Below are 23,576 nucleotides of genomic sequence, written 5' to 3'. Positions count from 1 at the left end.
CGCTGCATCGTGATCACCTACTGGGTGCTTTGTTGAACTCGTGAAACGACTGGAAAATAAATTTCTCGTCCCGTTTTGGCTGTCAATAGCATTGCCGTATAAGGAATCGTTGTACATTCTGGCCTCTGATTGGCTACCTTTCGATAACAGAGATGCGAGAACAAAATGATACAATGGAGTGGAAAGCCAGTGAGGATGAAAGCGAATGGAGAAATACTTTAAGTGCGACACATTTTGTAAATAGTATGTTTTATTTTGCCAGTATGAGATTACTATTCAGAGTGGTAATGAATACGAGAGGTACGCATTCTAGAAAGGGTAGCTGTCGTGATAAATAAAAAGTGTGTTAGCATCGAATAAAAATGTACGGATTTTCATTGCCAGTAACTAAGCAGCCATTGAATTTGTAGCGAGCCACTTTGCAGTCACAGTGTGTGTCATCATAGGACATATTGCCGTGTGAAATTTTTGAGAATTACAACCAGCCCTCATCACCTCTTTGTCAGTAATGAGAACTAGAAATTTTGCGTGGTTCCCTTTCTGTCATTAACGCTTCTGCTACACATATTTTTCCACTCGACCTGGTTGTGCAGCTTGTATCTGTTCTATGATTCTCGAGGATACAAGTCTCTACAAAAGCAGCGAACGAGAGTGGTGTTTGTTTGTGCTCTTGCTGGTCTGAAATTTCTTCTAATATGTGTGCTTGCATCGGTCGTGAGATCAGGGGTTTATGGGCGACGATGTGGCAGTCCAGATACCGTACAGCCAGCCTGTGCTGCATACACTGGTGCTCGCACGGGAAACACGGACCGCGTCTACCAACAGTGTATGTTGCGGTGCATCAGCCCTAGAGTCAGGAGATTGTACTGACCTCTTTTCCATTTGTACTACGCCAGTTCCACTGACGTAATTTTGTATGTTACTCTCTGGTTGCCGTAACCGTCGTCAGAATAGTCTCATCTCATTCCACTCACAAAGATACCGCCTTTCGCTGTCTAGTTCACCGTTGAGTGTGTGCGCCTGAGGGCCCTCGTATTCTTCCTCTCCCGCAAATGCATTCAGCAGTTGCCTGGTGCACTCGGCGAAGTTGTTACATTAAGCGCGTGAGTTAGTACAACCTCCCACGGAGCGCACATAATCGCTGACGGCACACTCGCTACTTGGCATTGCATAAGCGTCTCTCCTTGCATGTAATACGTCTTCCACATCCGTAGCCTTCTCTGTGCCGGACGTGTGGTTGCCACTGCAAATTTCTAATTTTCCTCAATACTGTGGAAATATATGCGAGAGTGAATGCAGCCTGGTAGCGTTGCGAGTATCTGGCACAGGGGCGTTCAAAAACTAATGCAAGACATATTTTTCTTCAGCCACTTTTGTTGAAAAAATGTATTTGTAGTGGGACATCGTGGAATAGTCCCACCCCAGCCCCTATAGTTTCACGAAGTTCCGATCGGTGACGGAGCCATACGTAGCCTCCAAAAAGGCGTCTGTAACGGGGGTGCGTTTCAAGCAGATAGCCGTCATTAATTTCTTTTGGCGGAAAAGCAGAGCATCACAAATATTCATAAGCACTTGAAGAATGTCTACGGAAACCTGGAAGTGAGCAAAAGCTCGCAGAGTGGTTGGGCGATGCTTCTGTCATCATCGCAACAAGGTCGCGCAATCCTGTCCGATGTCCACCTGTTCGCTCGCAGCACACAGCTGTGACTCGTGCAATGCGGGAACAGGCGGACATTCTCATTCGAAGTGATCGACAGATCGTAATCAATACCGTCGCTGCTCAACTGGACTTCTCCCTTGGTGTTACTGACACACTCGTCCACCAGTTGACATAGTCAAAGCTCTGTGGCAGTTGGGTCCCACGCCGCGTAACAGGAGACAATAAAAAGAAACGAAGGACCATATGTGCGGAATTGAATGCGCGTTACGAAGCTGTTCGTTATAATCTTTTGTCGAATATCGTCACAGGCGATGACGTATGGTTTCATGAATTCTAACCGGAAACAAGAAAAGCAATCCGGAGAGTGGTACCGAGCCACCTCTCCTCCCAAGTAAAAGTTCAAAGTCGCACCTCAGTAAAATCGTGGCTATGGTCTTTTGGGACTGTTAAGCGGTTGTTCTGTTTGATTTCCTCTCTCATGGTGCTAGGATTAACTTTGAAGCGTATTGTGCTACCGTCCGGAAATTGAGGAAAAGACTTCAGCGTGTTCGTCGCCACAATAGTGCAAACGAACTTCTCTTTCCCGTAACAACGCTAGGCCTCACTCTGGTCTGCGTACCGGAGAAGAGCTCACAAAACTTCATTAGACTGTTCTTTCTCATCCATTCTACATCCCAGATCTCATGCCTTCTAACTGCCCAATGAAGGAAGTACAGCACAAAATCGTGCGTGGATGATGCGGAGGTTCTTGATGAAGAAAGGGGTTGGCTTCGACGCCGACCAGTAGAGTGGTACCAGGCGACATGTAGCTTCTTTCAGTTACGTGGCGTAAGGCCGTTTCGTTGACCAGAGACAATGTTGAAAAATAGGCTTTTGAAGCCAAAATAGCGGTCAAAAATACGGTGCGTGAATGAAATTTTTACTCTGCAGCGGATTGTGCGCTTATCTGAAACTTCCTGGCAGATTAAAACTGTCTGTCGGACCGAGACTCGAAATCGGGACCTTTGCCTTCAGCGGGCAACTCCTATACGATACAAGCGCACATTCCAGGGCAGAGTGAAAATTTCATTTTGGAAACATACCGCAGGCTATGGCTAAGCCATGTCTCCACAATATCCTTTCTTCCAGGAGCGCTGGTTCTGCAAGGTTCGCAGGAAAGCTTCTGTGAAGTTGGAAGATACTGGCAGAACTGCAAGCTGTGAGGACGGGTCGTGAGTCGTGCTCGGCTAGCTCTGACAGTAGAACGCTTGCTCGCGAAAGGCAAAGATCATGAGTGTGAATGTCGGTCTGGCACATAGTTTCAATCTGCCAGAAAGTAACAATATGGTGCACTGGAGAACGAAATAAAATAAACCTTCTTTCAGAAAAAAAAGTTGCATTACTTACTGAATGCCCCTCGAATATAAATGAACCAGAGACTAACGAGGAACCGTAGTAGCGACAGTACGGATCTCAAATGGGGAAATCCGTTGACAAAAGGCGACTTTTACAAGCGCAAACTGTCGTCTGTAAAATCGAAAACCGCGGAGCTGGTCAACGGTTCGCCTGCTACCGTTGCGAGGGTTTATGGCAAGTGGTTGACCATCGATGCAACCACGAGTAGGCTTGTGACGTCCACAGCACATTCACAACTTGTGATCGCCGCCTGCCCCGCTTTACACAAACTTCCAATCTCCGTTGTGCATGTGGTAGATCTTACAAAAGATTACACTGCGGGTGCAGACAAAGCGATTCTCCACGCGCACCATTCAGATCACATTATTGAACATAGGGCTTCGAGGTAAACGATCCCTTCTTATTCAAAATACCATCACTGGAAGCGTGTCTTCTGGCATGATGATTCACGTTTCTTGTCAAAAAGATGGATGGTTGTATCTGCGCATGTGGAAGATCTTACAAAAGATTACACTGCGGGTGCAGACAAAGCGATTCTCCACGCACGCCATCCAGATCACTTTATTGAACGTGGGGCTTCGCGGTAGACGGTCGCTTCTTATTCCAACTACGATCACTGGAAGCGTGTCCCCTGGCAGGATGATTCACGTTTCTTGTTAGACAGATGGATGGTTGTATCTGGACAGGCCGTCATGCAGACGAAGACTGCGCGAAATATGTAGCGCGCCACAAACACTGCCGGTGGGACGGCAAACGTTCACCTGGACCTCCGTGAGAATCGAAGTCACCATGGGACCTGTGGACTACGTGACTATCACTGTGAACCACTTACATCCCTTCATCTACATCCACTTCTACGAACATAGTCTTCAGGCCACAGTACGGTGGATGGTGGAGGGTGCCTGGATACAATCGACGTGATGGTGTCATGCAGCACACCGCTAATGCTGTATTCGTTTATTACGGAATTGTTTTTCCTACTGGTCTGAATTTACTGACATATTTCTACATTTAGAGCTGGCTGCTATTCATTACACCAATTAGAGATTTAGTCTAAGTCAGATTGTATCCTCCTACAGTCACTTAACGCCGACACTTTCCGGTGCACCTCAGCATCGTCAGCGAACAGCCGCAGATTGCTGCTGACCCTGTCGGAGATTCCAATCATGAAGTAAATGTCACTAAGAGACAGCGTAACGTGTGTGGAAGTGTCAGGTGGGAACAAACCGATTATCAGCATTTCCTCAACATCACTTCTAATGAATGTGATCGAGAATCCTCGAATTTACACATGTTGGGGAGATCTAATGTTGTAATTTGTAACGTTAGAAGCCATGATCGCTTGATGTGAAACAATTTATTTCCTGACTAGTTTAGAAAGTAAACAGTTGTCATCTTCAGTTTCTCAGATCTATAATGCAGCGATAGACTAATGTTAGTGTAGTAATGTACAGGATCCAACAACAGTCACACAGAAGGAACAATAATATCTGAATAACATAAATTACCTATCTGTCAGAAATACAACTACACATCAGTATCGTCGACATGCTGAGAACATGCTCCAGTTACGATGATACAGTTCCACTGGTTTGTCAAATGTATAAAACATGCTAAATAAAATGTACGTAGCTTCAATAAGGAGTCAGGGGCAGAAAATGGTCCATCAGTAAAGATGTTTCGTCGACAACAACTCAGGGAGGCTGAGCCGATGCACGTTAGATACCATGTTAAGTGGTTACATGCTTGGTCGCCAGGCGACTCCACCGCACTATGGTTACGATGGGTATCCGATTATTTCGAAGATTGTACAATCCATCGATTTACATGACTTTTTTTTTTCAAACCACGCCACATAATAAAACTACAGACAGGTAGGAGTTCTATCAGGGCAGTAAACCCTGATACGATTCTCAGCACAAAACAAGTACGTATGGAAGCTTCGGGGGAAAAGATTACAGATATCTATGATTAATATATACGGGTATGATGGTAGGTTAATACCTACAGCAAGACAGATTATTACTTTGTGTAACTGACAGCCACTAAATGGAAGCATAGAAAGGTAACTTGGCACTAGACACATCCTTAGATACAACATAGGCACATATAATAGTACAACAATTATTCACTGGATGAGACTGGATTCGTAAGAAGAATTATGAGCAGTGGATGGTACCTTCGTAAGGTAAATATCACTCCAGAGAGGGGAAGGGAGGAAGGAGGTAACGGTTGGGGGAAGTAGAAAACACATTTAAGGAAATCAGTGACATAACAAAAGTACAGACCGGTAGTCCCAACTGAAAGATAAACAGAGACGTAGCTTAAAATATAAGTTGTCCACAAATGGTTTTAGTGTTTTAGTGTTGATATATGTTTAGGTAAGTCTATGTTTGGATAAATAATAGGTACATAATGCAGTATAACAGCTATAAAAGCGATTTTACGAAACAGCTTGATAATATTGTATACGTGAGAAGCCGGCTGCGGTGGTCTAGCGGTTCTAGGCGCTCAGTCCGGAACCGCGGGACTGCTACGGTCGCAGGTTCGAATCCTGCCTCGGGCATGGATGTGTGTGATGTCCTTAGGTTAGTTAGGTTTAAGTAGTTCTAAGTTCTAGGGGACTGATGACCTCAGATGTTAAGTCCCATAGTGCTCAGCGCCATTTGAACCATATACGTGAGAAGATTATAAACAGTGGGTTGTTATTTTGTACGGCAAGCGACGTAAAAAAAAAAACTTCAGATAAAAATTGAAGAGGGAGTGGGCAAGGTTATATAAGAGGGAGGAGGGAATAGTGCAGAGTGAGAAAAGGACGTGGTTGAAAGAACGGTATTTTTGGGGGGTAGTAGCTCATTAAACTCTATCCATACAAAAAAATGTTTTCCTGCGTAACGTCAAGCGCCGGGACGTCCGCCTGGAATGTTCAAGCATAGAGGGCTGTGAGACGAAGACAGCCTATTGTACGCTGACTAGGACGACACGAAGACAGGATCGGCATCCATACGAACAGAATATAAGCGCCGCGCCGCGTGTAGCCGCGGCAGCACTAGAACACAGGCCATCATACGAATGTTCCTGCAGCGACTTAGAAACTATATTATTTGCTTGAACTGAAATTGTATATACCGACGCATATTGATTATTTGCATGTCGCCATTTACATGCGACACACCTTTGTGGAGACGCAAAGTTTAACGGAGTTTATTTCAGCAAGTTAAATACTGTCACTTTAAGTTACTGAAATAAACTCCGTTAATACGATTTGATCGAATTGTTGTCAAGTGGTCCGAGAAAACAGCTTTCTATGCACCTTGTATTAGGCAAGCGTGCAGGATACTACAAATATAATATTACTTAACAGTCGAAAATAAGCTAGCAAAAATACTTCTTGTCCATAACTAATTTAGAATTTCCTATACAAGGTTTGATTTCTGTATAAAATGACAGATGTTGGTATAATATCCCACTGTAAACAGGATCATCAGTTGACGTGTTATAATGGTAGCATCTGAGTTTAAACACGAATCCATCAGTGCAGCCTCTTATCCCTTATAAACTACTGGGACCGATGACTTATGCAGTTTGGTCCCTTTAATCTTTAAACCAATCAACCTTATAAACTACTGGCCATTAAAATTGCTACACCACGAAGATGGCGTGCTACAGACGCGAAATTAAACCAATAGGAAGAAGATGCTGTGATATGCAAATGTTTAGCTTTTCAGAGCATTCACAAGGGGCTGGCGCTGGTGACAACACATACAACGTGCTGACATGAGGAAAGTTTCCAACCGATTTCTCATACACAAACAGCAGTTGACCGGCGTTGCTTGGTGAAACGCTGTTGTGATGCCTCGTGTAAGGAGGAGAAACTGCGTACCATCGCGTTTCCGACTTTGATAAAGGTCGGATTGTAGCCTATCGCGAGTGCGGTTTATCATCTCGCGACATTGCTGCTTGTGTTGGTCGAGATCCAATGACTGTTATCAGAATATGGAATCGGTGGGTTCAGGAGAGTAATACGGAACGCCGCGCTGGATCCCAACGACCACGTATCACTAGCAGTCGAGATGACAGGCATCTTATCCACATGACTGCAACGGATCGTGCAGCCACGTCTCGATCCCTAACAGATGGGGACGTTTGCAAGACAACCATCTACACCAATAGTTCGACGATGGGATTACCCTAGACGCTGCATCACAGACACTAGCGCCTGCGACGGTGTTCTCAACGACGAACCTGGGTGCAAGAATGGCAACACGTCATTTTTTCGGATGAATCCAGGTTCTGCTTACAGCATCATGATGGTCGCATCGGTGTTTGGTGACATCGCGGTGAACACACATTGTAAGCGTGTATTCGTCATCGCCATACTGGCGTATCACCCGGCGTGATGGTAATGGGGTGCCATTGGTTACACGTCTCGGTCACCTCTTGTTCGCACTGACTGCAATTTGAACAGTGGACGTTACATTTCAATGTGTTACGACCCGTGGCTCTACCCTTCATTCGATCCCTGCGAAACCATACCTTTCAGCAGGATAATGCTCGACCGCATGTTGCAGGTCCTGTACGGGCTTTTCTGGATACAGAAAATGTTCGACTGCTGCCCTGGCCAGCACATTCTCCAGATCTCTCACCAATTGAAAACGTCTGGTCAATGGTTGCTGAGCAACTGGCTCGTCACAATACGCCAGTCACTACTCTTGATGAACTGTGGTAACGTGTTGATGCTGCATGGGCAGCTGTACCTGTACATGCCATCCAAGCTCTGTTTGACTCAATGCCCAGGCGTATCAAGGCCGTTATTTCGGCCTGAGGTGGTTGTTCTGGGTACTGATTTCTCAGGATCTATGCACCCAAATTGCGTGAAAATGTAATCACATGTCAGTTCTAGTATAATATATTTGTCTAATGAATACCCGTTTATCATCTGCATTTCTTCTTTGTAAAGCAATTTTAAACACCAGTAGTGTAAAAAGAAACAACATTTAACAAACTTTAGTTGTAGCATCTGAGCTTAATAAGGAAGCATACATCAGAGGAACCTTAGGGATAGATCACAGTATTGAAATAAACTGAAAAACGGGGGAGGGAGGGGATAGCCTGACTTGTGTTCTCTGTGTAATAATTTTTTTTTTTTTGTCATCAGTGTACTGACTGGATTGATGCGGCCCGCCACGAATTCCTTTCCTGTGCTAACCTCTTCATCTCAGAGTAGCACCTACGTCCTCAATTATTTGCTTGACGTATTCCAATCTCTATCTACCTCTACAGTTTTTGCCCTCTACAGCTCCCTCTAGTACCATGGAAGTCATCCCTCATGTCTTAGCAGATGTCCTATCATCCTGTCCCTTCTCCTTATCAGTGTTTTCCACATATTCCTTTCCTCTCCGATTCTGCGTAGAACCTCCTCATTCCTTACCTTATCAGTCCACCTAATTTTCAACATTCGTCTATAGCACCACATCTCAAATGTTTCGATTCTCTTCTGTTCTGGTTTTCCCACAGTCCATGTTTCACTACCATACAATGCTGTGCTCCAGACGTACATCCTCAGAAATTTCTTCCTCAAATTAAGGCCGGTATTTGATATTAGTAGACTTCTCTTGGCCAGAAATGCCTTTTTTGCAATAACGTGTCTGCTTTTGATGTCCTCCTTGCTCCGTCCATCATTGGTTATTTTCCTGCCTAGGTAGCAGAATTCCTTAACTTCACTGACTTCGTGTCCATCAGTCCTGATGTTAAGTTTCCCAATGTTCTCATTTCTACTACTTCTCATTACCTTCGTCTTTCTCCGATTTACTCTCAAACCATACTGTGTACTCATTAGACTGTTCATTCCGTTCAGCAGATCATTTAATTCTTCTTCACTTTCACTCAGGATAGCAATGTCATCAGCGAATCGTATCATTGATATCCTTTCACCTTGTATTTTAATTTCACTCCTGAACCTTTCTTTTATTTCCATCATTCCTTCCTCGATGTACAGATTGAAGAGTAGGGGCGAAAGGCTACAGCCTTGTCTTACACCCTTCTTAATACGAGCACTTCGTTCTTGATCGTCCACTCTTATTATTCCCTCTTGGTTGTTGTACATATTGTATATGACCCGCCTCTCCCTATAGCTTACCCCTACTTCTTTCAGAATCTCGAACAGCTTGCACCATATTATATTGTCGAACGCTTTTTCCAGGTCGACAAATCCTACGAAAGTGTCTTGATTTTTCTTTAGCCTTGCTTCCATTATTAGCCGTAACGTCAGAATTGCCTGTCTCGTCCCTTTACTTTTCCTAAAGCCAAATTGATCGTCACCTAGCGCATTCTCAATTTTCTTTTCCTTTCTTCTGTATATTATTCTTGTAAGCAGCTTCGATACATGATCTGTTAAGCTGATTGTGCGATAATTATCGCACTTGTCAGCTCTTGCCGTCTTCGGAATTGTGTGGATGATGCTTTTCCGAAAGTCAGATGGTATGTCGCCAGACTCATATATTCTACACACCAACGTGAATAGTCGTTTTGTTGCCACTTCCCCGAATGATTTTAGAAATTCTGATGGAATGTTATCTATCCCTTCTGCCTTATTTGACCGTAAGTCCTCCAAAGCTCTTTTAAATTCCGATTCTAATACTGAATCGCCTATCTCTTCTAAATCGACTCCTGTTTCTTCTTCTATCACATCAGACAAATCTTCACCCCGATAGAGGCTTTCAATGTATTCTTTCCACCTATCTGCTCTCTCCTCTGCATTTAACAGTGGAATTCCCGTTGCGCTCTTAATGTTACCACCGTTGCTTTTAATGTCACCAAAGGTTGTTTTGACTTTCCTGTATGCTGAGTCTGTCCTTCCGATAATCATATCTTTTTCGATGTCTTCACATTTTTCCTGCAGCCATTTCGTCTTAGCTTCCCTGCACTTCCTATTTATTTCATTCCTCAGCGACTTGTATTCCTGTATTCCTGATTTTCCCGGAACATGTTTGTACTTCCTCCTTATATCAATCAACTGAAGTATTTCTTCTGTTACCCATGGTTTCTTCGCAGCTACCTTCTTTGTACCTATGTTTTCCTTCCCAACTTCTGTGATGGCCCTTTTTAGAGATGACCATTCCTCTTCAGCTGTACTGCCTACTGCGCTATTCCTTATTGCTGTATCTATAGCGTTAGAGAACTTCAAACGTATCTCGTCATTCCTTAGTACTTCCGTATCCCACTTCTTTGCGTATTGATTTTTCCTGACTAATGTCTTGAACTTCAGCCTACTCTTCATCACTACTATATTGTGATCTGAGTCTATATCTGCTCCTGGGTACGCCTTACAATCCAGTATCTGATTCCAAAAACTGACAAAAGATAGTAATAATCAAAAAGCTATCTATTATGGTGTCAGTGATGTATGGGAAACACAAAATGGTGCCAGGACGATCTTGGCTTTTAATACTATCAATTAATGCTCTAAGTGTTTGGAATGATATTCCAAATGTATCTGCGTGTAAACGCTAACATTCAGTCTAGAATGTGTAATATTTCAAGTTAACTTTACGCCCCTTTGTCTTCCACCGATATTACGCCTTCCCACTCCTGAACTCTATCGATAATCTGCTGCTCATACTGTCTAAATATTTTAGAAGTTTCGTGAATTTCTAATTCGTGCCACGTCTTGTTTTCCACCCGCCCAACCAGCGGTGGTAGCGCTATTCTCGCGCTAGCGCTAGGACAAGGGCGGTCTCGGCAGTGTTTGTACCGCTGTTGGCGCCGTTCAGAGCCTTAGAGATGCAGCGCGAGATGGGAACAAGGAGTCTTGACAAAACTGGTACTCAAGTCTTGGATATACCAGTAGGCGAGTCTGAAAATGCAGTGGGGTCTCGGACGGCGAGAGATGACGTGCCGTGGAGTTCATTTCGGTGGCAGCAAGGTACGGCTACTCGGAGTTGTCTTGCGGACAGTAGGGGGTGTTCCTGATGACTTGCAAGCAGTCTGGTATTTTCCCGCGGAGGATGTGGTGCAGTCAGCTGGTGGTGAGCCAGGAACGAGATGCTTTCTCCAAGCTAATACACCAAGGAGTTGTTTACTGGAGCACAATGTCACCGTGGTCTGTGGTCACTGTGTGGACATAAAAACCCACTGGCTCGGTTTGTGTCTTTTCCTGGGCCGCACATCAGAACCAATGGGGACATAGACAGGGGTCTTCAGACTATAAAAAAGAACTGGTTGCTGCAGTGGTCAGCAGCAGTATTTGACCACAAGAATGATGTAACACAGCGTACAGTAGAGAATATAGGCTGGGCATTAAGTGTATCAGATGATGAGTAGTATTACACACACAAGGTCGGTGGCAAGCTGGGAGTGCTGGTATTTTCTGCAAGTGAAAGAGATATTTGGTCTGTTATTTGTATAGTCAACCCCCCCCCCCCCCCGTTCCACTTCCCCAACCATGCCGTTGGTGGGGAGGCTTGCGTGCCACAGCGATGCAGATAGCCGTACCGTAGGTGGAACCACTACGAAGAGGTATCTTTTGAAAGGCCAGACAAACGTGTGTTCCTGAAGAGGGCAGCAGCCTTTTCAATAGTGCAGAGACAACAGTCTGGATGATTGACTGATCTGGCCTTGTAACATGAAGCCGTACTGTCTTGCTGTGCTGGTACTGTGAACGGCTGAAAGCAAGGGGAAAATAAAGCCTTAATTTTTCCCGAGGGCATGCAGCTCAACTGTATGGCTAAATTATGATGGCATTCTCTTAGGAAAAATATTTCGGAAGTAAAATAGTCCCCCATTTGGATCTCTGGGCGGGAAATACTCCGGAGGATGTCGTTATCAGGAGAAGCAAAACATGCGTTCTACGAACCTGAATGTCTGATCACTTAATCGGGAAGTAGGTTCGAAAATTTAAAAAGGGAAATGGATAGATTATAGTGAGATATACTTGGAATTAATGAAATTCGGTGGTCAGGTGAATACAGGGTTATAAATACAAAATCAAATACGGGTAATGCAGGAGTAGGTTTAATAATGAATTAAAAAAAAAAACTGGAAAGCGGGTAAACTGCTAGATATAAAACCCTCACCCACCATAGTAGTACAAGTTTATACGAGAACTAGTTCGGCAGATGAGGAAGAGATTGAGGAAATGTATGAAAAGATACAAGAAATTATTCAGATAGCTAAGGGAGCTGATAATTTAATAGTTATGGCGAACTGGAATTCGATAGCAGGAAAAGAAAGAGAAGGAAAAGTGTAGGTGAACATGGACTGGAGGGAAGGAATGAAAGAGGAAATTGCCTGGTAGAATTTTACACAGAGCATAATTTAATATTAGCTAACACATGGTTTAAGAATCCTGAGAGAAGTCTGTATATATGGAAGAGAGCTGGAGATACCGGAAGGTTTCTGATGATTATAGAATGGCTAGACAGAGATTTAGGAAACAAAGTCTAGTTTATAAGACATTTCCAGATGCAGATGTGGAATTTGACCACAATTTATCGGTTTTGAACTGGAGATTAAAGCTGAAGAAACTTCAAAAATGTTGGAACTTGAGGAGATGGGACGTGGATAAACTGAAAGAACCAGAGGATGTAGAGGGTTTCAGAGGGAGCATTAGGGAACGACTAACTAGAACAGTGGAAAAGAATAGAATAGAAGAAGAATGGGTAGTTTTAAGAGATGAAATAGTGAGTGCAGCAGAGGATCAAGTAGGTAAAAAGTTGAGGGTTAGTAGAAACATCTACATCTACATTTATACTCCGCAAGCCACCCAACGGTGTGTGGCGGAGGGCACCTTACGTGCCACTGTCATTACCTCCCTTTCCTGTTCCAGTCGCGTATGGTTCGCGGGAAGAACGACTGTCTGAAAGCCTCCGTGCGCGCTCTAATCTCTCTAATTTTACATTCGTGATCTCCTCGGGCGGTATAAGTAGGGAGAAGCAATATATTCGATACCTCATCCAGAAACGCAGCCTCTCGAAACCTGGCGAGCAAGCTACATCGCGATGCAGAGCGCCTCTCTTGCAGAGTCTGCCACTTGAGTGTATTAAACATCTCCGTAACGCTATCACGGTTACCAAATAACCCTGTGACGAAACGCGCCGCTCTTCTTTGGATCTTCTCTATCTCCTCCGTCAACCCGATCTGGTACGGATCCCACACTGATGGGCAATACTCAAGTATAGGTCGAACGAGTGTTTTGTAAGCCACCTCCTTTGTTGATGGACTACATTTTCTACGGACTCTCCCAATGAATCTCAACCTGGTACCCGCCTTACCAACAATTAATTTTATATGATCATTCCACTTCAAATCGTTCCGCACGCATACTCCCAGATATTTTACAGAAGTAACTGCTACCAGTGTTTGTTCCGCTATCATATAATCATACAATAAAGGATCCTTCTTTCTATGTATTCGCAACACATTACATTTGTCTATGTTAAGGGACAGTTGCCACTCCCTGCACCAAGTGCCTATCCGCTGCAGATCTTCCTGCATTTCGCTACAATTTTCTAACGCTGCAACTTCTCTGTATACTACAGCATCATCCGCGAAAAGCCGCATGTAACTTCCGACACTATCTACTAGGTCATTTATATATATTGTGAAAAGCAATGGTCCCATAACACTCCCCTGTGGCACGCCAGAGGTTACTTTAACGTTTGTAGACGTCTCTCCTTTGAGTAACAGATGAGTTATTTAATTTAATCGATGAAAAGAGAAAATATAAAAATACAACTAAAGAAGCAGGCGAAAGGGAATAATGTACGGATGTAGAAGCATATATCACAAAGATTAAGGTAGGTAGTGCCTTCAGGAATGTTAGAGAGACCTTAGGGTAAAAGAGAACCACCTGTATGAATATCAAGAGCTCACATGGTAAACCACTCCTAAGCAAAGAAGGCAAAGTAGAATTGTGCAAGGAGAATGTAGAGGGTCTATGTAAGTGAAATGTACTTAAGGGCAATATTATAGAAGTTGAGGTTAACATAGAGGAATATGAGAAAGAAGATATGATACTGCGTGAAGAACGTCGCAAAGCACTGAAAGACTTAAGTCGAAACAAAGCCCTGGCAGTAGACAACATTTCTTTAGAGCTACGGATAGCCTTAGGATAGCCAGCCATGATAATACTCTTCCATCTGGTGAGAAAGGTGGATGCGATAGGGGATAGGCGAAATACCTTCAGACGCCAAGAAGAATGTAATAATAATCAATTCCAAAGAAAATAGTTGCTGAGAGGTGTGAAAATTACTGAACAATTAGTTTAATAACGCGAGTCCTTCACAAAAGAATGGAAAAACTGGTAGAAGTGGTCCTAGGAGAAGATCAGCTTGGAGTACGGAGAAATGTAGGAACACACGAGTTATTGCTAACCCGATGACTTCTCATAGGAGATAGGTTAAGGCAAGGCACACCTACGTTTATAGCATTTGTATAATTAGAGGCAGGTTTGGACAATGTTGACTGGAATACTCTCTTTCAGAATCTAAAGATGGCAGGGGTAAAATACAAAGAGGAAAAGGCCAATTACAATTCGTACAGAAACCAAATGGCAGTTATAAGAGTCAAGGGGCACGAAAGGGAAGAAGTGGTTGAGAAGGAGTGAGACTGGGTTGTAGACTATCCCCCATGTTATTCAATCAGTATCCTGAGCAAGTAGTAAAGGAAACAAAAGGAAATTAAGAGTAGGAATTAAAGTCCAGGGAAAAGAAATAAAAAGTTTGAGGTTTGCGTAGGACACTGTAATTGTGTCAGAGACAGCAAAGGTGGTAGAGCAGTTGAACGGGATGGACAACATCTTGAAAGAGGGATATAAGATGAAAGTCAAGAAAAGCGAAACGAGAATAATGTAACATAATCAAACTAAATTAGATGATGTCGAGGGAATTAGTTTAGGAAATGAGACTTTTATAGTATTTAAATGAGTTTTGCCATTTGGGAAGCAAAACAACTGACGATGGTCAGAGTAGGGAGGATATAAAATGTAGGCTGGCAGTGGCAGGAAAAGCATTTCTGAAGAAGAAAAATTGTTGACATCGAGTGTAGATTTACCTGTCATAAAGTCCTTTCTGAAAATATTTGTATGGAGTATAGGTGTGTGTGGAAGTGAAGCGTAGACGCTAAACATTTTAGACAAGAAGAGAATAGAAGGTTTTTAAATGTGATACTCCGGAAGAATTCTGGAGGTTAGATGGATAGATCGCGTAACTAATTTTAGGAGGTACTGAATCGAAATGGGGAGGAGATTGCTTTGTGGTACAACCTGACTAAAAGAAGGGATTGGTTGGTAGGACAAGTTCTGAGTCATCAACTGTACTGGAGCGAAGCGTGTTGGGTAGAAATCGTAGAAGGAGACCAAAAGATGAAAGCAGTAACCAGATTCAGAGGGATGTCGGCTGCAGTAGAGACGAAGAAGCCTGCTCAGGATATAGTAGCATGGAGAGCTACGTAAAACCGGTATTTGGACTGAAGACCACAACAACAACATTTGTATGGTGCGATCGTAACGGAATTTGTAAATCCGATTGTACAGAAGGTGATGGTTATTATTATTACCCTATGACTGTGACTGAGTATTACTGTGAGACTGCATCTAAAACTATCTTGATATTTTACTCTGTAAGAGTTATGTTTTTCGTATGTCATACTGTACAGAAAACTACATAGAGAAATTTGCGTAGGTAAATTTCCCTTAGTGCCTAGTTGCTGATGTGAGTGGCTGTAGATCTATGTTTAGTTAACTGTAACGTAAGTTATCTAGTCGTCGTCCTGCAGTTAATTGCAGAAGTCAATTAATTGTCATTTTTCTGCCTGCCGCCAGGGGCTACGTATTGTAAGCTATTATAGTAAATTGTTATTTGCCCGAATCTATTTGCTGGGACGAAGTCTATTTGAATTTTATAGATATTTGTATCTTGTTAGTCTGTTATTGAGCTCTGTATTCAAGAACTGTATTGGGCTGTAAAATTCATTTTTGGTATCACTTCTCTATTGCAAGAAAAATATATTATGTTCGATAAATTATTTGTAAAACTGGGCCCACGCCTACACAGGTCTCACTCCAAGCATATCCTAAGCTACAGATACTAAATTGCAGGTATTGCAATGTGGTTTTCCAACATTTGAGTCACACATGTAATCTTCCAGCCCTTTCACGTGGCGCTGAGTTAATTTGCTCTCCTCGTCATCAAACACTAAACAAACACAACACAACACACTTTATGACTCAAGACAAATGAGAGTCACTCAACGCAAAACATCTATCCAGTAGCAGTTAAATCCATGGAATTTGATTCACGGTGCTTTAACATGAGAATAAAGAGAATCCAGCTTATTTGATTCAGTATGTGCCCTCTTTTCCCATTTCATTAAAAATTTTCAATTACAGTTGTAATAGAACTGGAAGTGGTACAATATCATTGTCTCGTAAAGATGCATTACGCGATTACATTGACCTCATGACCCAATAACATTTCTCTGACAGCATCATTTTTTATCTACACCCACACAGATTTTAATGTATTGTTTGCTAAAGAACTAATATAATATGAATATAATAAAGTTATTTGCATTCAAATATTGTAATTATAAAATTATCATGTGAATGTTCTATTTTTTTTGTAACTCTGATTGTTAATATTATCTATTTTCATAATTATTATTTTTATAATTATTGCGTCCGCAGCTGGTGGTCTCGCGGTAGCGTTCTCGATTCCCGAGTACGTGGTACCGGGTTCGATTCCCGGCGGGGTCAGGGATTTTTCCTGCCTCGAGATGACTGGGTGCTGTTGTGTCGTCTTCATCATCAACATTCATCCCAATTACGGTCGAAGGAAGGCAATGGCAAACCACCTCCACTAGGACCTTGCCCAGTAAGGCGGCGTGGGTTTCCCGCGTCGCTCCCCTACGCTCTGTATAGAAGTATGGGACTCATTATCATCATCATCATCATCATGATTATTGCAGTGATATACTAAAATTTTTAAAAACAAACGCTAAATGAAATGTAAACAAAGTTAAATTTGTTTATGTTACAGTGAATACTAATTATAAGTAATACCTTTTATTGTTTTGGCCGCTTGGCAGGAAGTTACTGGCATTTGGCTATTGTAGTTAGACACTATTTTCAGTGGGATATATTTTGAGGCAGTCATGAAAGTTGTATTGAATAGGAGTTTTTGTCGATTTGACGTACTTTGAGAAGAGTAATACTGAAGGTGTTCATTAAAATATGGAAGACGGAAAGAAAAATCCTGTAATATTTCATTTAAAGACGCATATAAAACGAAACTGAACCTAGGAATCTCTTCTACGGACAGGAATATTATGTTTCCAGGGCTCTCGGGTGTCCCGCCGGATGCAATCGTTGAAGTCCCACGATATTTCGGCGAATAACCTTTCCGCCATCATCAGGTGGTTCTGATGATCACATATCACATGTCGGGAATATCATACCTTCAGAAAAAGTGTGTAGAGGAAAAGAACCTCAAGTAATGGTCGCCCACCAAAATTTAAGTAAAAATCAGATTATAAATATTCACATTTCAATTTGGGGAAGTTCTTATCCAGTGATAGACAAGTTGCGCCCCTGGACGACAGTGGTTCGAATCAGGTGTTCATGCGGCCCGCAGTTCTCAGCCGTATTTTCTAACAATATGCTTCTAGCAACTAACAGCAGAATCCAAAAACTTGAACTAACGTTAAAAGTTTCTTGAGGTTGCATGTTTCTTGCTCAGTAACAAACAAAAATACTTTCAGAGACAGCAACAGTTTAAGGTGTGCTTAACTTTCATTAACATTAGTGAATTCGACCTTGAAATAAGGAAAGTTTGGCGCTTACGACAGGGGCAGAGTAGTATGTAGCACGAGCACTATTGGGTTCATAGAAGTGAGAGAGGTTACATTATTGTTCTTACTCAAATGCTTATAACTCACCACAATGCGAAACTAGCAAGGTTCACTTGCTATGGGTTGAGTGTCAAACGGAAGTAGCATGGATTCGTGAATGCGCTCTATAGAGACGATCACCTAGAAATATGTTATGTATTTGTAGCAAGTAATATGAAATCAGTTAAGGCTGTTGTAAAACCATACAATGAATAAAAGGAAAATGACGTTGAAAACATTTAGTGAACATTTACGATCGTTTCTCATATTGTTATTAATTAATAGACTGTTCAAAAAAATTAGGTAACATGTGTATCAACGTCCGGTATATAAATCTACCTTTATTCTTATAGCATGAGATCATCGCTTTCAATATCGGTAACAATTAAAGTAACTCGCCATCTACTGGCTGTTTTATAAGTTATAGTGTGAGGTGACCCTTCAGACGAAAGTGAGCACTGGTGCACACTGCTTTCTAATGAGTTACACAGATGCCATCTGTCACTTGTGGACGTTGCTTTCAACTAAGCATTTGCAATGAGACATCTTAATGCAGTGCAAGTTGCAAGACAGAACTGTTTGATCCAAAGTAGTTGGACTTCCGGCCGTGTTGCTGCTAATGCCAGTGCCTCTCGACTTTTCATCCAAAGGTTGTGGACGAGCTACAGGGAGACACGCCAGTACTAAAGGCGTGTTGGGTAAAATCGGCGACGCATTAAAATCCCACGTGAATACCGATATCTCGTCATCTCTGCTTTCCGGCGTCGCACGGGTTCCACTAGAGCACTGCAAGACGCTCTCAGAAGGGCCACGAGAGCCGCTGTGTCCACTATGTTGTAATGAACAGGCTACGAGAAAGGATCTTATGGTCTACATGTCCTGTTTGAGTACCCCGTTTCTCATGACAATATCTTGCCGCTCGCCTTAAGTTCTGCTATCACATATTAACTGCAAACTTCGTCACTGAAAGACGCGTTATTTACAGACAAGTCCTGATATCCTCTGACGCAAAGTGATTGCCGTGTTCATTTGCGGAGACCGATGGTAAGCACTACCACAAAACTTTGTCCAGAAAATCGACAGATTTCCAAATGTCTGTGGTGATGTGGGGAGGCTTCAGTGTTGAAATGCCATTTCGGATCTTGTCAGACAGGACATAGAACAGATCCTGTTGGACCATGTGGTGGATGGTGCATACGGTGGTGGCTCTTAATTCCCTCTAAAGCCAGGGCCTATGTAACGGGCACCACCAAGGATGTCTTGCGAAACCTGGACATTGAAGAAATGGAATGGCAGGCACTGGGTCCCCACCTAAATCCCATTGTGCATATGTACAAACTTAACATAAGTGTTCGTGACCGTCCTATGTTCCACTACTGGCTGTACAGGAACTCTTATGGTCTCTGGTTAAAGAATGGGAAAGGATACCACATGGTGACATCCGTACACATATGGAGCGTACCGCGTAGGTGTCAGGCGGTGATATCCGATCACGGACGGAATACGTGTTATTGAAGCTCTCTAAGTCCAATGAAAAGCGTCCAGGTTGACGGGATATATGATTGTTTCAATTTTGTTTCCAACACATGTCGGACATTTCTGTTCTTTTAACACATTTCAATTCTTTTTACGTAAACGATCTGGGAAGTAATATTTTTTGTTGTGTACTTAATTTGTAAAACATAAAGACATAATTTGTTAAAATGCTCAGTCGTGAATTATTGCTGAATGCAGTATGGCAGACATACAGAATTATAATTTCCCATTTCTTCTGATTGTTGGGGCTACCAATTACTCGAAAGATCGGTAGGGAAGTCAGTTAAAATAACCACGACGGGAAAACGTCCATTGCAGATCGTTTTTTTTTTTTTTTTTTTTTTGTCCTGAACAGTGCTGTTGTGTGCCGAGAAGTGGTCACACAGAGTTCTAATGTACATCGCCACTATAGTCAATGAGACTGACGAAGGAAGCTTAATCCATTATTTTTTAGTAACAACTTCTCTTTTTTAGTCATTTGATGTAAAATCAGTCATTTATATTATTCTTGTAACCTCACCTGTATGGTGAGTAATAATTTTTACAGTATCAATGTTTAAACAAATTCTTTTCGCCTACAAACGTAATTGCTTGTTATTTATTTCAGTTTGATACTTTTTCTGTGGATCACTATAGCCAACACGGCGTATGATCGGGAAAAGTAACCACACCTTCGTTAGAAAAAGATGTCAAGGTTTTCGCCCCAATAACAGTTAGTTAGTTCCAAAAACCATGCAAAATACAACAGACAAAACTGACTTCTAAACCCTTTTACACACCTAGTTATCACCCATCATTCTTCCCATTTGTGACGATTTTGAATTAATTGAAATACATTATTTAAAACAGTCTCTGGCCAGCTATATTTGGCCTAATACAATTGAATACAGTCTGCTGAATCCACGAGGTATTCTTTCAGATTTCAAAGGTAAAGATACCTAGAAAATGTGTCCGGAAGTCAGAAAAACTGACATGAGATCCTGTTGCGGTGGCAGAGACCACATTAAAACGAAATTTTCATACACTTGGTCGTAGCGGAGAGCTCACCTTAGTATTAGGGATGACACTCAGATGACATACTTTTACTTTTAGTCTGAGTATACGCTGTGACGAACATCTACGACCAATTAAACCTGTCTTTCCGAGAGGAAATATCTTTACACTTAACTTATTTCTAGGTACACTTCTCGTACCTATCTCTGAAAACAAGTTGAACTGGAACCTCATCCAGAACATTTTGGGTGTTGTCAGGAAAACTAATTCGGTACGCATATGGGACCTGTCGCTTCCGGTGGCACAGGACTGCATTTCGATTCATTTCTTACTTTATTTATCTTTATTACACAGTAAATATCTGCACAACTGTGCGAATGTCGACTGTATGAGCTCCGTGACTTGTTTTTTGAAGTCAGTAAACCTGTCCATAGTGCTGTGTAATTAAAACTTCTTCCATTGACTCACGATACTTGATATAGACAACAGTAATGTCCTCTTCACTCTTTGCCCTGAAGCTTGGATTCAGTACAGCTAATCTTGGACTTGATTTTTCCGTAATTTAAGTTTTCGTCACAGGTCATACACAGCGGTACTTATAGGTTTACTGACAAAGATTTGCGAAAGTACAGCGACTTAACAGCAGTCGGTGAGGGAAGAACTCAAAATACCGTCGCTATGCTGGTTTTTCACTGCGTTCAATGACACCAGACACATGGTGCATAAGGGCCGATTATTCATTAGTAACCTGTACGTCTTACAATGTACCAGTGTTGATGTTCAATTAACACTGTCGTAAAAATAAACCCGATGCAGATCTGAATAGTACTGAGTCAAAGCTTCATGATGAGGAGTAGTTAATGCAAGCAGGAGAACGGCTGTACAATGCCCGTAAAATAGTCAGTTCCTTAAAGTTTACTGTACAGTTTTCAGGAAGAGTAGCATCGCCTTTCTTCATTTATATATCTTGAGTATCATATATAATCTTCCCTATGACCTCTACTTACCTATTTATGTCTTAAGCACATGGACCATGCGTTCGAAACTCGAACGTTGAGAGTGCTGTGTTTCTGACGACATAGCGTGGGAAAACACTTTGGGGATTCTTCCGGAAAGTGCAGAGCAATATCCAGCACGACAGATATTCTGAATGTGCCTCTGGACGTTGAACAATGAGATGGAACGATGCCACCTATGTCACATTCACGTCATCTCTCTTCAGTACAGAGTCTTCAGTACAGAGTGTCCAAACGCCGCATTGGCTTTCAGTTGAACCCCACTGTATAAATTGCATTTCTAAGCATTAGCAAACTGAGGATCTCTCGAAAACGTATCGTTTTCTGTATGTTTTTGTGTGATCAAGAAACGGGAAAAGTATTGGTGGTGAAAGAACTCTTGTAACTTGTGTATTATGAAAGTATGCCGTTTCACTGGAACGGCACACAGAGGATCCTTAAGAAATGCAATGTTCCTGTCACAGTTTGTTATAATTGTATGTCACTTAGATAAGTACCTGCAATTAAAACTTTTAGCAAACCATAAGAAGGAAAGCTTGGTGGCGGTTCTCTTCTGATCGGCATAGCGCAGTGATTAGAGTCGCTGAATTGTTATGTAGAGTCTGCAGTGGTGTCGGTTCATGTCTCAGTAGAAAGACAAATACTTTTTCCCAGCTTTCGCGTATACTAATAGTTTCTGATACTTTCTTACTAGGTTAATAGAAGTACATTCTGTAACTTTCAACGTTACGTAAATATAAGCGAACCTATTATGAGAACTGAGGAAGTTCAGTTGGCTTAATCTACAAGACAACTTGCACTACTTGCAGTAAGATGTTTTGCACTTTCTTGTTTTAAGTTTTGTATTTTACCTGTTGAAAGATTCTGCCGGTGACTAGGAACACTGATCAAATAAGAATGACCTTAGGATTTTACTAAAAAGCACGAACGATTGAATGTTCATGTATATTGATGTTTTTATTTACACTCCTGGAAATTGAAATAAGAACACCGTGAATTCATTGTCCCAGGAAGGGGAAACTTTATTGACACATTCATGGGGTCAGATACATCACATGATCACACTGGCAGAACCAGAGGCACATAGGCACAGGCAACAGAGCATGCACAATGTCGGCACTAGTACAGTGTATATCCACCTTTCGCAGCAATGCAGGCTGCTATTCTCCCATGGAGACGATCGTAGAGATGCTGGATGTAGTCCTGTGGAACGGCTTGCCATGCCATTTCCACCTGGCGCCTCAGTTGGACCAGCGTTCGTGCTGGACGTGCAGACCGCGTGAGACGACGCTTCATCCAAACATGCTCAATGGGGGACAGATCCGGAGATCTTGCTGGTCAGGGTAGTTGACTTACACCTTCTAGAGCACGTTGGGTGGCACGGGATACATGCGGACGTGCATTGTCCTGTTGGAACAGCAAGTTCCCTTGCCGGTCTAGGAATGGTAGAACGATGGGTTCGATGACGGTTTGGATGTACCGTGCACTATTCAGTGTCCCCTCGACGATCACCAGTGGTGTACTGCCAGTGTAGGAGATCGCTCCCCACACCATGATGCCGGGTGTTGGCCCTGTGTGCCTCGGTCGTATGCAGTCCTGATTGTGGCGCTCACCTGCACGGCTCCAAACACGCATACAACCATCATTGGCACCAAGGCAGAAGCGACTCTCATCGCTGAAGACACGTCTCCATTCGTCCCTCCATTCACGCCTGTCGCGACACCACTGGAGGCGGGCTGCACGATGTTGGGGTGTGAGCGGAAGACGGCCTAACGGTGTGCGGGACCGTAGCCCAGCTTCATGGAGACGGTTGCGAATGGTCCTCGCCGATACCCCAGGAGCAACAGTGTCCCTAATTTGCTGGGAAGTGGCGGTGCGGTCCCCTACGGCACTGCGTAGGATCCTACGGTCTTGGCGTGCATCCGTGCATCGCTGCGGTCCGGTCCCAGGTCGACGGGCACGTGCACCTTCCGCCGACCACTGGCGACAACATCGATGTACTGTGGAGACCTCACGCCCCACGTGTTGAGCAATTCGGCGGTACGTCCACCCGGCCTCCCGCATGCCCACTATGCGTCCTCGCTCAAAGT

This window comes from Schistocerca nitens, chromosome 6 (genome assembly GCF_023898315.1).
Source record: "Schistocerca nitens isolate TAMUIC-IGC-003100 chromosome 6, iqSchNite1.1, whole genome shotgun sequence".
Lineage (NCBI taxonomy): Eukaryota > Metazoa > Arthropoda > Insecta > Orthoptera > Acrididae > Schistocerca > Schistocerca nitens.
The sequence above is the reverse complement of the archived record's forward strand: the minus strand, read 5'-3'. Positions refer to the sequence as shown.